This window comes from Hemiscyllium ocellatum, unplaced genomic scaffold (assembly GCF_020745735.1).
Source record: "Hemiscyllium ocellatum isolate sHemOce1 unplaced genomic scaffold, sHemOce1.pat.X.cur. scaffold_1801_pat_ctg1, whole genome shotgun sequence".
In the NCBI taxonomy this organism is placed as follows: domain Eukaryota; kingdom Metazoa; phylum Chordata; class Chondrichthyes; order Orectolobiformes; family Hemiscylliidae; genus Hemiscyllium; species Hemiscyllium ocellatum.
Genome location: NW_026867883.1, coordinates 78,698 through 94,142, shown reverse-complemented (window position 1 = coordinate 94,142; position 15,445 = coordinate 78,698). Strand labels below are relative to the sequence as shown.

At 53.2% G+C, this 15,445-nt stretch overlaps 5 non-coding genes across 5 annotated transcripts; all 5 read right to left on the bottom strand.

The window, feature by feature from the left end:
• Positions 1-407: 407 nt before the first annotated feature.
• On the bottom strand, positions 408-595 carry LOC132810668 (U2 spliceosomal RNA). The gene has a single exon (XR_009642998.1). It is a non-coding gene; the product is annotated as a U2 spliceosomal RNA (small nuclear RNA).
• A 7,160-nt stretch (positions 596-7,755) lies between these two features.
• Positions 7,756-7,947, bottom strand: LOC132810656 (U2 spliceosomal RNA). Its single transcript, XR_009642991.1, has one exon. It is a non-coding gene; the product is annotated as a U2 spliceosomal RNA (small nuclear RNA).
• Positions 7,948-9,775: 1,828 nt separating this feature from the next.
• LOC132810655 (U2 spliceosomal RNA) lies at positions 9,776-9,967 on the bottom strand. The gene has a single exon (XR_009642990.1). It is a non-coding gene; the product is annotated as a U2 spliceosomal RNA (small nuclear RNA).
• A 1,822-nt stretch (positions 9,968-11,789) lies between these two features.
• LOC132810654 (U2 spliceosomal RNA) lies at positions 11,790-11,981 on the bottom strand. Its single transcript, XR_009642989.1, has one exon. It is a non-coding gene; the product is annotated as a U2 spliceosomal RNA (small nuclear RNA).
• A 1,823-nt stretch (positions 11,982-13,804) lies between these two features.
• Positions 13,805-13,996, bottom strand: LOC132810653 (U2 spliceosomal RNA). The gene has a single exon (XR_009642988.1). It is a non-coding gene; the product is annotated as a U2 spliceosomal RNA (small nuclear RNA).
• Positions 13,997-15,445: the final 1,449 nt, after the last annotated feature.

Below are 15,445 nucleotides of genomic sequence, written 5' to 3'. Positions count from 1 at the left end.
GGTTTCAGCCCAACGGGGTTCTTTGAAATTACAGCAGTCACCCCACCCCCCCCCCACCGCCGTACCATCGGTGGGATACGTTTCAAGAACGACCGCAGAAGCCCAAAACGGCAGACAAGGGCAAATCCATTCATTTAAATTGCAAGTTACCTTCTGGCAGGCCCTGGTTCCAGAATGTTCCCTGTAGCACGTTGGGGTTTACCCCTGTCCTGGACTTTCTGCGTGTGCTGCACTTCATCAGGTAACTGCAGAGCAGGTTCATAAGACAGAAACCCGTAACAAAAGACGATAGTTTCCTGCAACTGAAAAGACAATAGATGCAACAATCACTGACTGCCATCAAACACGGCAAACTAGCAAAGGCAAGAGATTCACATTGCATTCACTGCTTTTGAACTTGGGTAAGCGTTGGGTGCACACATTCCTGGAAACACTGCAATACCAGGCTGATACATGGAGAGACAGAGCAAGCCCTCTTAAGCCATCTCCTGCCTCCAAAAAATCATTTAATACAAACCACTCCCACCTTCGGGAGATATCAGCGATTAAACTGATAAGAAACAGAAAACTTTTTTTTTATTTCAAAAATAACTTTATTCGTAAAATATTCATAGAATAATTTGATACACTGTACATTAGGTAATGCCATACATATTTCCACATTTACATACACAGCTAGAATTGTCCTTATTCCATACAGATCTGTGCATCTATCACTCTTATATTGAGCTGAGGCGTCAGCAGAGCCCAAATGACTGCATGGGCCCCCTGATTTTCTTTCGACAGGCAGATGTTAAACGGTGGTCTTTCCCCACCGCGCCTTGGCGGCAGCTGCCCCAGCTTCAGCGCGTCCCTCAACACGTAGTCCTGGACCTTGGAATGTGCCAGTCTGCAACACTCAGTCGGGGTCAACTCCTTCAGCTGGAAGATCAACAGGTTTCGGACCACCCAGAGAGCGTCCTTCACCGAGTTGATGATCCTCCAGGCGCAGTTGATATTCGTCTCGGTGTGCGTCCCGGGGAACAGGCCGTAGAGCACGGAGTTCCGCGTCACGGCGCTGCTCGGGACGAACCTCGACAAATACCACTGCATTCCTCTCCAGACTTCCTCTGCATAGGCACATTCCAGAAGGAGGTGTGTGACAGTCTCGTCCCCCCGCAGCCACTTCGAGGGCAGCGTGCGGTGCGGCAGAGAGTCCGGGCGTGCATAACGATCTCACAGGTAGAGCCCTTCTCACCACCAGCCAAGCCATGTCTTGGTGCTTGTTGGAAAGTTCTGGCGATGAGGCATTCTGCCAAATTGCTTTGACAGTCTGCTCAGGGAACCACTCAACAGGATCCGCCCTCTCCTTTTCCCGAAGGGTCTCGAGGACGCTACGTGCTGACCACTTCCTGATGGACTTGTGGTCAAAGGTGTTTTTCTTCAGAAATTTCTCCACGAAGGACAGGTGGTACGGAACGGTCCAACTACTCGGAGCGTTCCGCGGCAGCGAGGCCAGGCCCATCCTTCGCAACACCGGGGACAGGTAGAACCTCAGTACGTAGTGACACTTGGTGTTTGCGTACCGGGGATCCACGCACAGCTTGATGCAGCCACACACAAAGGTGGCCATCAGGGTGAGGGTGGCATTGGGTGTATTTTTTCCCCCTTGCCAGGTCTTTGTACAGTGAGTCTCTTCGGACCGGTCCATCTTTGAACTCCATATGAACTGGAAGATGGCCCGGCGACTGCAGCGGCGCAGGTTCTGGGAATAGGCCAGGCCTGTGCCACATACAACAGCAATGACAGTGCCTCGCACCTGATGACCAGGTTTTTTCCCGTGATGGAGAGCGACCGTAGCCTCCATCTGCCAGTTTCTGCCTCACTTCCTGATCCGCTCCTCCCAAGGTCTTGGCGCACGCCCCAGCCCCCCCGAACCAAATACCCAGCACCTTCAGGTGGTCGGTCCTGACGGTGAAGGGGATATAGGATTGGTCGGCCAGGTCCCGAAGAGCATGGCCTCGCTCTTCCCTCGGTTTACCTTGGCCCCGAGGCCCGTTCGAACTGGTCACAATGCACAGGAGTCTGCGCACGGACAGCGGATCCGAGCAGAAAACGGCGACGTCATCCATGTACAGGGAGGCTTAACCTGTAGGCCCCCGCTGCCCGGAATAGTCACCCCTCTCAGGCTCGCATCCTTCCTGATGGACTCGGCAAATGGCTCTATGCAACATACAAACAAGGCAGGAGAGAGAGGGCAGCCCTGCCTTACTCCAGATCTGACTGGGAAGCTATCTGATTCCCACCCATTGATTGAGACTGCACTGACAATGTTGGTGTAGAGCAGTCTGATCCAATTGCAGATTCCCTCCCCAAAGCCCATTTTGGAGAGAACATCTCTCATATACATGTGTGATATCCTGTCAAAGGCTTTCTCCTGGTCCAGGCTGATCAGGCAGGCGTCCAACCCTCTGTCCTGCACGTAGGCGATCGTATCCCTGAGGAGTGCGAGACTCTCAGCGATCTTCCTGCCTGGCACAGCACAGGTTTGGTCAGGGTGAATCACCGACCCCAGAGCAGACCTGACCCGGTTGGCAATTACCTTTGACAGGATTTTGTAATCTGCATTCAACAGTGTGATCGGTCTCCAATTTTTGAGTTCTCGCTCTCCCCCTTCCGCTTATAGATGAGGGTGATGATGCCTTTCCTCATGGATTCGCTCATGGTACCTGCCCGAAGCATACTGACATACACCTCCAGCAGGTCCTGGCCAATCAAGTCCCACAGAGCGGAATAGAGCTCGACCGGTAAGCCATCGCTTCGGGAGTTTTATTCTTTTCGAAGGACTCGAGGGCCTTGGTCAGCTCGTCCAGAGATAGCGGCTGGTCCAGCCTCTCGCGTGTTCTGTCGTCTAAGACCTCCGTGATAGACGACAGGAACGACTGGGAGGCCGCGCTGTCGGTCGGCTTCGCGTCATACAGACTGGCATAGAAGGATTTACTGATCCTCATGACGTCAGCCTGAGATGACGTTGTCGAGCCGTCTTCTTCCTTCAGGCTGCTGAGCACAGAGCTCTCTTTGTGCACCTTCTGGAAGAAGAAACGTGAGCACGTCTCGTCCTGCTCCACCGAGCGGACCCTGGACCGGAAGATTATCTTGGAGGCCTCTGAGGCAAAGAGCGAGGCTTGCTGGCCCTTCACCTCCTTGAGGTCCTCCGTGACATCGACCCCATCGTCTGCAGCAGGAGCAGGTTCTGCATACTTTCCTGGAGCTGGGACAGTTTTCCCCGCCTCTCTCTCGCCTCCTGAACACCTTTGAGGATGAAGAACCTCTTGATGTTCCCTTTAACTGTTTCCCACCAGTCTGCTGGAGACTCAAAGAGGGGCTTCACGGTTCTCCAACCTGCGTAGTCCCTCTTGAGCTCCTCAATGTTTCCCGGGGTCAACAGCTTAGTGTTCAGCTTCCACGTTCCCTTACCCGCCCGCTGCTCGTCCTGTAGGTGACAGTCGGCCAGCAGGAGGCAGTGGTCAGAGAAGAACACCGGCTTGACGTCGGTGGATCTGACCGAGAGCGTTCGGGACACAAACAGGTAATCTATCCTTGAGCGGATAGACCCGTCTGCCCGTGACCAGGTGTATCTACGCTGCGCTCCGTCTGCAGGGGTGCTGAAGACGTCGTGCAGCTTGGCATCTTTTGACCGCGTCCATCAGGGCTCTGGACGTGGCGTCCAGTTTACTGTCCCCCCCGCCGGATCGTCCATCTGCATCAATGATACAGTTGAAGTCTCCGGCCAGAATGACCGGCCTGGACGTAGCCAGCAACAGTGGAAGCTGCTGCAGGACGGCCAACCGTTCACTCTTACCCACTGGGGCGTACACATTGATCAGTCTCAGGGGAGCATTCCTGTACATAACGTCGGCGACGAGGAGGCGCCCGCCCACCACCTCCTTAACCTCGGAGATGGTGAAGTTGCTTCCTCGCAACAGGATACCCAGGCCGGAGGCGCGGCTATCGTTGCCCCCCGACCAAACTGACTGCCCATGGGCCCACAAGCTCGACCATCTCCTGTAGCTGCTGAGGTGCGGTATCCCACACTCCTGCAGAAACAGGAGGTCGGCTTTAACGCTGGCCAGGAAGGCCATCGTTGAAACACATCGCGTAGCCGATTTGATGCTACGCACATTGATGCTGGCAACTTTAAACCCCATTTTAACAATTTACAAGGTTAATAGTGTCCATTTGCTGCTGGTCTTGCTCCTCTGGGGTAGCTGCGTGCATCCCCGTGGTGACGGCAAACTGCTGGACCATCCCAGGGCTGAGGTAGCTGTCCGGCTCCACGCTGGAGCCATTTCCCCGCTCCGGTGTCTTTGTGTCAAGCCAGGGTCCGCACCGTCCAGTTCTCCATCTGACAGTGGGGCTGTCACAGGACCGCTGCTCCCAGTTACCTGGAGCTGTGGGCCGGTGGACACCTCTTGGTTCTCACCGGGTAGGGGGAGGCCTTTACCCATCCCCACAGAGGGATCGTCTTTCCCTTCTTGGGTGGTGCTGCCCTCCTTTCTCCCCATGGCGCTCTGTCTCTTCCTCTGGTGGCGACCCTTCTTGCGCCCGTCCTCACCATCAGAAGAGCTGCCTGTATCCTCGGCTTGGAGGTGTCGTTTCCCCCTTCTCTGGGTGGCTTTGGGGCCCGAGACAGGTTTCCTCTTCCTATTTCTGACTGTGATCCAGTCATCTGCCTCCTTTGATTCCTCCTCTTCCATTTCCTCCGTCTGCCTTGAAGGAGCTTGGATCGGCTGCTGTACCTCCCCGCTGTCTGCCGTCTGCTCCGCTACCGCCTGCTCTTCCTTCTGGGTGTCTCCAGGCACCGTTTCCGTGCTATCTTGTGGTGCCCTGCTGGGCTTTGGCGGTCCCCGGCTCGTGTTGCCACCTCTGGCCATCTGTGCGTAAGTGGCGGCTCCTCGTCTTGGACAGGCCTTGTACATGTGGCCCGCCTCTCCGCACAGGTTACAGTTCTTGGCCTCCTTGCAATCCTTGGTCAGGTGGCCTTCCTGTTTGCAATTTCGGCATACAGTCACCTTACAGTCGGCCGCCATGTGGCCTGACCTCCCGCAGGTTCGGCACACCTTCGGCTGCCCTGCGTACGTCAGGTAACCTCTGCTTCCTCCGATGGCGAAGCTGGAGGGTGGGTGGAGGATGTTCCCGCTGCCATCGACCCTCAGGGTTACCTTGACCTGCCGCTTACTGGTCCAGATCCCGAAAGGATCGACCACATCGGTGCTTTCGCCTTCCACCTGGACATACCTCTTCAAGAAGGTGAGAACATCTGCCGCTGGGACGTAAGGGTTGTACATTTGGATTGTCACAACCCGACTCCTCTGCGCAGGAAGCACACACAACGGGACCGCCGACAAGATGGAGAACAGAGGTTCCCCTTCCTTCTCCTTGAAGACCTTCAGGAGCTGCTCACAATGCTTCACGCTCCTGAAGGTCACGTCGAAGTAGCCTGCCCCAGGGAAATCCTGCAGGCAGTACACGTCCGCTGCTGCAAACCCACAGCACTCCAGCAAAACCTTCTTCACAAACACCGTCCGATCGACCGGTGTGTGCTCCTCCACCTTCTTCACAGTCACCCTGACTGTGTTGCGAATGCCCTGGCCAGGGCTGCGAGCGGCTGCTGAGGCCATAGCTCTGAGGTTGGCTGATACCTGAATTGGCGTTAGGCCGAAGCCAGCATAAAGATCCACCAAGAGCAGGTCAGCACAACCAAACGATCCTCCAGCGGCCAATCACGATCCAGCGATGGTCTCCAGCAGCTCCAACGACTCGCAACACGAACCCCTTGGTTTTTCTCCCGCCAGCGCACTTCTGCAGCGTCGAACCTGCAGCTCTCGAGCAGAATCTCTTCCTCTGGACCTCAGGAACTACACATATTCCAAGCCAAAAGGCCGAGAAGCGATAGCACATTAATACTCCAACGGTGGAGGTCATATTTGCCGACTATCCTTTCCATCAGTTTGATGATATTCAAAGTTCCTTTATTCCCTTACCGTCTACCTTCCTTCCAAGATATCCAACCAGACCGGAAGATCACTCTGCAGCAGTCGCTGTGCTTTCCCCGTGCTTTTCTCTCCATCTGTTACGTAGCCGCGTAGGTCGCGCTGACGACCAATCAGATGGCACGGGCCGGAGCCACCGCACGTCAGGTCGACTGCAGAGAGGTTTCTCCCGGTGATCGGGGACAGCGGCGGCGGCAGGGTCATTCATTTCCCCGGCAGGGTCATTCATTCCCCGGCATCTACAAGATTCACCAGAATTCCTCAGGCAGCACCTTGCAAACCCATGGCCAACGCAGCCTCGAAGGATGACGGCAGCAGATCCACGGGAACACCACCATTCGCAAGTTCTCTCCCCCCCCCCGAGACACTCGCTGTCCTGAATTGCAAATATGTCTTTGTTCCTCCGGTGTTACCGGGTCAAAATCGGGAATCCCCGCCCAAACAGCATCGCGGGGCTACCGACAGCACTTGGACTGCAGCGGTTCGAGAGAGCAGCTCACCACCAGGCTGATCTCGGCATGGGCGAGAAATGTTGGCCTTGACGGAAAGATCCTATTCATTGCCTCCCCTTGTGTTGGTGTAGCTTGCCCATAAATGCCAATCATCGTTTCCCTCACGTACAGGATTCGCTCCTCGGCATTCCGCATCAATCCGAAAAGTTGCGAAAAGCGAATTACGTCCGTGCACCCTTTCTTTATCGTCCACTCTCAATATCCTCTCTACTTGTATCCGACTCTCTGTGGAGAATGGGGAGGGAGCTGATCTCCCCGTGTAAACATGTCACGCTGCAAGCGCGCCTCATCACCACCAGCAGCTCGATTCGACATCTCCGTTCACATTGCTGCAGATCGCTGACAACATTATAATCCGACCCAGTTGACAAACTGACAACTGTTTCGCTACTTGCACCGCAAATGATGACAAATCGTTCCAAATCGTACGGGTGGCACAGTGGATCAGTGGTTAGTACGGCTGCCTGGTGGCACCAGGGAGCTGAAGCCAGTTCCAGCCTTGGGCGATCGTCTGCGTGAATAATCTTTACGTACAGACGTAGCTACTAAAGCAGGTCGCTTCCGTACAGTAGTTTTGCGAAGAAACAAACAGAGATGGGGGTTTCACTCTATTCAGGAAACAGACCAAAGACATTTCTTTCTTGTTCAAGAAAATATTAGGATAAATTTGTTGCCTCGGGGGTGGGGGGGGGGGCGGGGGGGTTGGGAAGGGGCTGTGGGGGCTGATCTGATAGCCATTTGACATTGGCTGAGTCATGGGATCCCACAACCTGATTTGACTGTGTTAAAAATCCCACAACACCAGGTTTCAGCCCAACGGGGTTCTTTGAAATTACAGCAGTCACCCCACCCCCCGCCACCGCCGTACCATCGGTGGGATACGTTTCAAGAACGACCGCAGAAGCCCAAAACGGCAGACAAGGGCAAATCCATTCATTTAAATTGGCAAGTTACCTTCCTGGCAGGCCCCTGGTTCCAGAATGTTCCCTGTAGCACGTTGGGGTTACCCCTGTCCTGGCTTTCTGCGTGCTGCACCTTCATCAGGTAACTGCAGAGCAGGTTCATAAGACAGAAAACCCGTAACAAAAGACGATAGTTTCCTGCAACTGAAAAGACAATAGATGCAACAATCACTGACTGCCATCAACACGGCAAACTAGCAAAGGCAAGAGATTCACATTGCATTCACCTGCTTTTGAACTTGGGTAAGCGTTGGGTGCACCATTCCTGGAAACACTGCAATACCAGGCTGATACATGGAGAGGACAGAGCAAGCCCTTAAGCCATCTCCCTGCTCCAAAAATCCATTTAATACAAACACTCCCACCTTCGGGAGATATCAGCGATTAAACTGATAAGAACAGAAACTACACATATTCCAAGCCAAAAGGCCGAGAAGCGATAGCACATTAATACTCCAACGGTGGAGGTCATATTTGCCGACTATCCTTTCCATCAGTTTGATGATATTCAAAGTTCCTTTATTCCCTTACCGTCTACCTTCCTTCCAAGATATCCAACCAGACCGGAAGATCACTCTGCAGCAGTCGCTGTGCTTTCCCCGTGCTTTTCTCTCCATCTGTTACGTAGCCGCGTAGGTCGCGCTGACGACCAATCAGATGGCACGGGCCGGAGCCACCGCACGTCAGGTCGACTGCAGAGAGGTTTCTCCCGGTGATCGGGGACAGCGGCGGCGGCAGGGTCATTCATTCCCCCGGCAGGGTCATTCATTCCCCCGGCATCTACAAGATTCACCAGAATTCCTCAGGCAGCACCTTGCAAACCCATGGCCAACGCAGCCTCGAAGGATGACGGCAGCAGATCCACGGGAACACCACCATTCGCAAGTTCTCCCCCCTCCCCCCCCCCCGAGACACTCGCTGTCCTGAATTGCAAATATGTCTTTGTTCCTCCGGTGTTACCGGGTCAAAATCGGGAATCCCCGCCCAAACAGCATCGCGGGGCTACCGACAGCACTTGGACTGCAGCGGTTCGAGAGAGCAGCTCACCACCAGGCTGATCTCGGCATGGGCGAGAAATGTTGGCCTTGACGGAAAGATCCTATTCATTGCCTCCCCTTGTGTTGGTGTAGCTTGCCCATAAATGCCAATCATCGTTTCCCTCACGTACAGGATTCGCTCCTCGGCATTCCGCATCAATCCGAAAAGTTGCGAAAAGCGAATTACGTCCGTGCACCCTTTCTTTATCGTCCACTCTCAATATCCTCTCTACTTGTATCCGACTCTCTGGAGAATGGGGAGGGAGCTGATCTCCCGTGTAAACATGTCACGCTGCAAGCGCGCCTCATCACCACCAGCAGCTCGATTCGACATCTCCGTTCACATTGCTGCAGATCGCTGACAACATTATAATCCGACCCAGTTGACAAACTGACAACTGTTTCGCTACTTGCACCGCAAATGATGACAAATCGTTCCAAATCGTACGGGTGGCACAGTGGATCAGTGGTTAGTACGGCTGCCTGGTGGCACCAGGGAGCTGAAGCCAGTTCCAGCCTTGGGCGATCGTCTGCGTGAATAATCTTTACGTACAGACGTAGCTACTAAAGCAGGTCGCTTCCGTACAGTAGTTTGCGAAGAAACAAACAGAGATGGGGGTTTCACTCTATTCAGGAAACAGACCAAAGACATTTCTTTCTTGTTCAAGAAAATATTAGGATAAATTTGTTGCCTCGGGGGTGGGGGGGGGGGGGGGGGGGGGGTTGGGAAGGGGGCTGTGGGGGCTGATCTGATAGCCATTTGACATTGGCTGAGTCATGGGATCCCACAACCTGATTTGACTGTGTTAAAAATCCCACAACACCAGGTTTCAGGCCAACGGGGTTCTTTGAAATTACAGCAGTCACCCCACCCCCCGCCACCGCCGTACCATCGGTGGGATACGTTCAAGAACGACCGCAGAAGCCCAAAACGGCAGACAAGGGCAAATCCATTCATTTAAATTGGCAAGTTACCTTCCTGGCAGGCCCCTGGTTCCAGAATGTTCCCTGTAGCACGTTGGGGTTACCCCTGTCCTGGCTTTCTGCGTGCTGCACCTTCATCAGGTAACTGCAGAGCAGGTTCATAAGACAGAAAACCCGTAACAAAAGACGATAGTTTCCTGCAACTGAAAAGACAATAGATGCAACAATCACTGACTGCCATCAACACGGCAAACTAGCAAAGGCAAGAGATTCACATTGCATTCACCTGCTTTTGAACTTGGGTAAGCGTTGGGTGCACCATTCCTGGAAACACTGCAATACCAGGCTGATACATGGAGAGGACAGAGCAAGCCCTTAAGCCATCTCCCTGCTCCAAAAATCCATTTAATACAAACACTCCCACCTTCGGGAGATATCAGCGATTAAACTGATAAGAACAGAAACTACACATATTCCAAGCCAAAAGGCCGAGAAGCGATAGCACATTAATACTCCAACGGTGGAGGTCATATTTGCCGACTATCCTTTCCATCAGTTTGATGATATTCAAAGTTCCTTTATTCCCTTACCGTCTACCTTCCTTCCAAGATATCCAACCAGACCGGAAGATCACTCTGCAGCAGTCGCTGTGCTTTCCCCGTGCTTTTCTCTCCATCTGTTACGTAGCCGCGTAGGTCGCGCTGACGACCAATCAGATGGCACGGGCCGGAGCCACCGCACGTCAGGTCGACTGCAGAGAGGTTTCTCCCGGTGATCGGGGACAGCGGCGGCGGCAGGGTCATTCATTCCCCCCGGCAGGGTCATTCATTCCCCCGGCATCTACAAGATTCACCAGAATTCCTCAGGCAGCACCTTGCAAACCCATGGCCAACGCAGCCTCGAAGGATGACGGCAGCAGATCCACGGGAACACCACCATTCGCAAGTTCTCCCCCCCCCCCCCCCCGAGACACTCGCTGTCCTGAATTGCAAATATGTCTTGTTCCTCCGGTGTTACCGGGTCAAAATCGGGAATCCCCGCCCAAACAGCATCGCGGGGCTACCGACAGCACTTGGACTGCAGCGGTTCGAGAGAGCAGCTCACCACCAGGCTGATCTCGGCATGGGCGAGAAATGTTGGCCTTGACGGAAAGATCCTATTCATTGCCTCCCCCTTGTGTTGGTGTAGCTTGCCCATAAATGCCAATCATCGTTTCCCTCACGTACAGGATTCGCTCCTCGGCATTCCGCATCAATCCGAAAAGTTGCGAAAAGCGAATTACGTCCGTGCACCCTTTCTTTATCGTCCACTCTCAATATCCTCTCTACTTGTATCCGACTCTCTGGAGAATGGGGAGGGAGCTGATCTCCCCGTGTAAACATGTCACGCTGCAAGCGCGCCTCATCACCACCAGCAGCTCGATTCGACATCTCCGTTCACATTGCTGCAGATCGCTGACAACATTATAATCCGACCCAGTTGACAAACTGACAACTGTTTCGCTACTTGCACCGCAAATGATGACAAATCGTTCCAAATCGTACGGGTGGCACAGTGGATCAGTGGTTAGTACGGCTGCCTGGTGGCACCAGGGAGCTGAAGCCAGTTCCAGCCTTGGGCGATCGTCTGCGTGAATAATCTTTACGTACAGACGTAGCTACTAAAGCAGGTCGCTTCCGTACAGTAGTTTGCGAAGAAACAAACAGAGATGGGGGTTTCACTCTATTCAGGAAACAGACCAAAGACATTTCTTTCTTGTTCAAGAAAATATTAGGATAAATTTGTTGCCTCGGGGGTGGGGGGGGGGCGGGGGGGTTGGGAAGGGGCTGTGGGGGCTGATCTGATAGCCATTTGACATTGGCTGAGTCATGGGATCCCACAACCTGATTTGACTGTGTTAAAAATCCCACAACACCAGGTTCAGCCCAACGGGGTTCTTTGAAATTACAGCAGTCACCCCACCCCCCGCCACCGCCGTACCATCGGTGGGATACGTTCAAGAACGACCGCAGAAGCCCAAAACGGCAGACAAGGGCAAATCCATTCATTTAAATTGGCAAGTTACCTTCCTGGCAGGCCCCTGGTTCCAGAATGTTCCCTGTAGCACGTTGGGGTTACCCCTGTCCTGGCTTTCTGCGTGCTGCACCTTCATCAGGTAACTGCAGAGCAGGTTCATAAGACAGAAAACCCGTAACAAAAGACGATAGTTTCCTGCAACTGAAAAGACAATAGATGCAACAATCACTGACTGCCATCAACACGGCAAACTAGCAAAGGCAAGAGATTCACATTGCATTCACCTGCTTTTGAACTTGGGTAAGCGTTGGGTGCACCATTCCTGGAAACACTGCAATACCAGGCTGATACATGGAGAGGACAGAGCAAGCCCTTAAGCCATCTCCCTGCTCCAAAAATCCATTTAATACAAACACTCCCACCTTCGGGAGATATCAGCGATTAAACTGATAAGAACAGAAACTACACATATTCCAAGCCAAAAGGCCGAGAAGCGATAGCACATCAATACTCCAACGGTGGAGGTCATATTTGCCGACTATCCTTTCCATCAGTTTGATGATATTCAAAGTTCCTTTATTCCCTTACCGTCTACCTTCCTTCCAAGATATCCAACCAGACCGGAAGATCACTCTGCAGCAGTCGCTGTGCTTTCCCCGTGCTTTTCTCTCCATCTGTTACGTAGCCGCGTAGGTCGCGCTGACGACCAATCAGATGGCACGGGCCGGAGCCACCGCACGTCAGGTCGACTGCAGAGAGGTTTCTCCCGGTGATCGGGACAGCGGCGGCGGCAGGGTCATTCATTCCCCCGGCAGGGTCATTCATTCCCCCGGCATCTACAAGATTCACCAGAATTCCTCAGGCAGCACCTTGCAAACCCATGGCCAACGCAGCCTCGAAGGATGACGGCAGCAGATCCACGGGAACACCACCATTCGCAAGTTCTCCCCCCTCCCCCCCCCCGAGACACTCGCTGTCCTGAATTGCAAATATGTCTTTGTTCCTCCGGTGTTACCGGGTCAAAATCGGGAATCCCCGCCCAAACAGCATCGCGGGGCTACCGACAGCACTTGGACTGCAGCGGTTCGAGAGAGCAGCTCACCACCAGGCTGATCTCGGCATGGGCGAGAAATGTTGGCCTTGACGGAAAGATCCTATTCATTGCCTCCCCTTGTGTTGGTGTAGCTTGCCCATAAATGCCAATCATCGTTTCCCTCACGTACAGGATTCGCTCCTCGGCATTCCGCATCAATCCGAAAAGTTGCGAAAAGCGAATTACGTCCGTGCACCCTTTCTTTATCGTCCACTCTCAATATCCTCTCTACTTGTATCCGACTCTCTGTGGAGAATGGGGAGGGAGCTGATCTCCCCGTGTAAACATGTCACGCTGCAAGCGCGCCTCATCACCACCAGCAGCTCGATTCGACATCTCCGTTCACATTGCTGCAGATCGCTGACAACATTATAATCCGACCCAGTTGACAAACTGACAACTGTTTCGCTACTTGCACCGCAAATGATGACAAATCGTTCCAAATCGTACGGGTGGCACAGTGGATCAGTGGTTAGTACGGCTGCCTGGTGGCACCAGGGAGCTGAAGCCAGTTCCAGCCTTGGGCGATCGTCTGCGTGAATAATCTTTACGTACAGACGTAGCTACTAAAGCAGGTCGCTTCCGTACAGTAGTTTGCGAAGAAACAAACAGAGATGGGGGTTTCACTCTATTCAGGAAACAGACCAAGACATTTCTTTCTTGTTCAAGAAAATATTAGGATAAATTTGTTGCCTCGGGGGTGGGGGGGGAGGCGGGGGGTTGGGAAGGGGCTGTGGGGGCTGATCTGATAGCCATTTGACATTGGCTGAGTCATGGGATCCCACAACCTGATTGACTGTGTTAAAAATCCCACAACACCAGGTTTCAGCCCAACGGGGTTCTTTGAAATTACAGCAGTCACCCCACCCCCGCCACCGCCGTACCATCGGTGGGATACGTTTCAAGAACGACCGCAGAAGCCCAAAACGGCAGACAAGGGCAAATCCATTCATTTAAATTGGCAAGTTACCTTCCTGGCAGGCCCCTGGTTCCAGAATGTTCCCTGTAGCACGTTGGGGTTACCCCTGTCCTGGCTTTCTGCGTGCTGCACCTTCATCAGGTAACTGCAGAGCAGGTTCATAAGACAGAAAAACCCGTAACAAAAGACGATAGTTTCCTGCAACTGAAAAGACAATAGATGCAACAATCACTGACTGCCATCAACACGGCAAACTAGCAAAGGCAAGAGATTCACATTGCATTCACCTGCTTTTGAACTTGGGTAAGCGTTGGGTGCACCATTCCTGGAAACACTGCAATACCAGGCTGATACATGGAGAGGACAGAGCAAGCCCTTAAGCCATCTCCCTGCTCCAAAAATCCATTTAATACAAACACTCCCACCTTCGGGAGATATCAGCGATTAAACTGATAAGAACAGAAACTACACATATTCCAAGCCAAAAGGCCGAGAAGCGATAGCACATTAATACTCCAACGGTGGAGGTCATATTTGCCGACTATCCTTTCCATCAGTTTGATGATATTCAAAGTTCCTTTATTCCCTTACCGTCTACCTTCCTTCCAAGATATCCAACCAGACCGGAAGATCACTCTGCAGCAGTCGCTGTGCTTTCCCCGTGCTTTTCTCTCCATCTGTTACGTAGCCGCGTAGGTCGCGCTGACGACCAATCAGATGGCACGGGCCGGAGCCACCGCACGTCAGGTCGACTGCAGAGAGGTTTCTCCCGGTGATCGGGGACAGCGGCGGCGGCAGGGTCATTCATTCCCCCGGCAGGGTCATTCATTCCCCGGCATCTACAAGATTCACCAGAATTCCTCAGGCAGCACCTTGCAAACCCATGGCCAACGCAGCCTCGAAGGATGACGGCAGCAGATCCACGGGACCACCACCATTCGCAAGTTCTCCCCCCCCCCCCGAGACACTCGCTGTCCTGAATTGCAAATATGTCTTTGTTCCTCCGGTGTTACCGGGTCAAAATCGGGAATCCCCGCCCAAACAGCATCGCGGGGCTACCGACAGCACTTGGACTGCAGCGGTTCGAGAGAGCAGCTCACCACCAGGCTGATCTCGGCATGGGCGAGAAATGTTGGCCTTGACGGAAAGATCCTATTCATTGCCTCCCCTTGTGTTGGTGTAGCTTGCCCATAAATGCCAATCATCGTTTCCCTCACGTACAGGATTCGCTCCTCGGCATTCCGCATCAATCCGAAAAGTTGCGAAAAGCGAATTACGTCCGTGCACCCTTTCTTTATCGTCCACTCTCAATATCCTCTCTACTTGTATCCGACTCTCTGTGAGAATGGGGAGGGAGCTGATCTCCCCGTGTAAACATGTCACGCTGCAAGCGCGCCTCATCACCACCAGCAGCTCGATTCGACATCTCCGTTCACATTGCTGCAGATCGCTGACAACATTATAATCCGACCCAGTTGACAAACTGACAACTGTTTCGCTACTTGCACCGCAAATGATGACAAATCGTTCCAAATCGTACGGGTGGCACAGTGGATCAGTGGTTAGTACGGCTGCCTGGTGGCACAGGGAGCTGAAGCCAGTTCCAGCCTTGGGCGATCGTCTGCGTGAATAATCTTTACGTACAGACGTAGCTACTAAAGCAGGTCGCTTCCGTACAGTAGTTTGCGAAGAAACAAACAGAGATGGGGGTTTCACTCTATTCAGGAAACAGACCAAAGACATTTCTTTCTTGTTCAAGAAAATATTAGGATAAATTTGTTGCCTCGGGGGTGGGGGGGGAGGCGGGGGGGTTGGGAAGGGGCTGTGGGGGCTGATCTGATAGCCATTTGACATTGGCTGAGTCATGGGATCCCACAACCTGATTTGACTGTGTTAAAAATCCCACAACACCAGGTTTCAGCCCAACGGGGTTCTTTGAAATTACAGCAG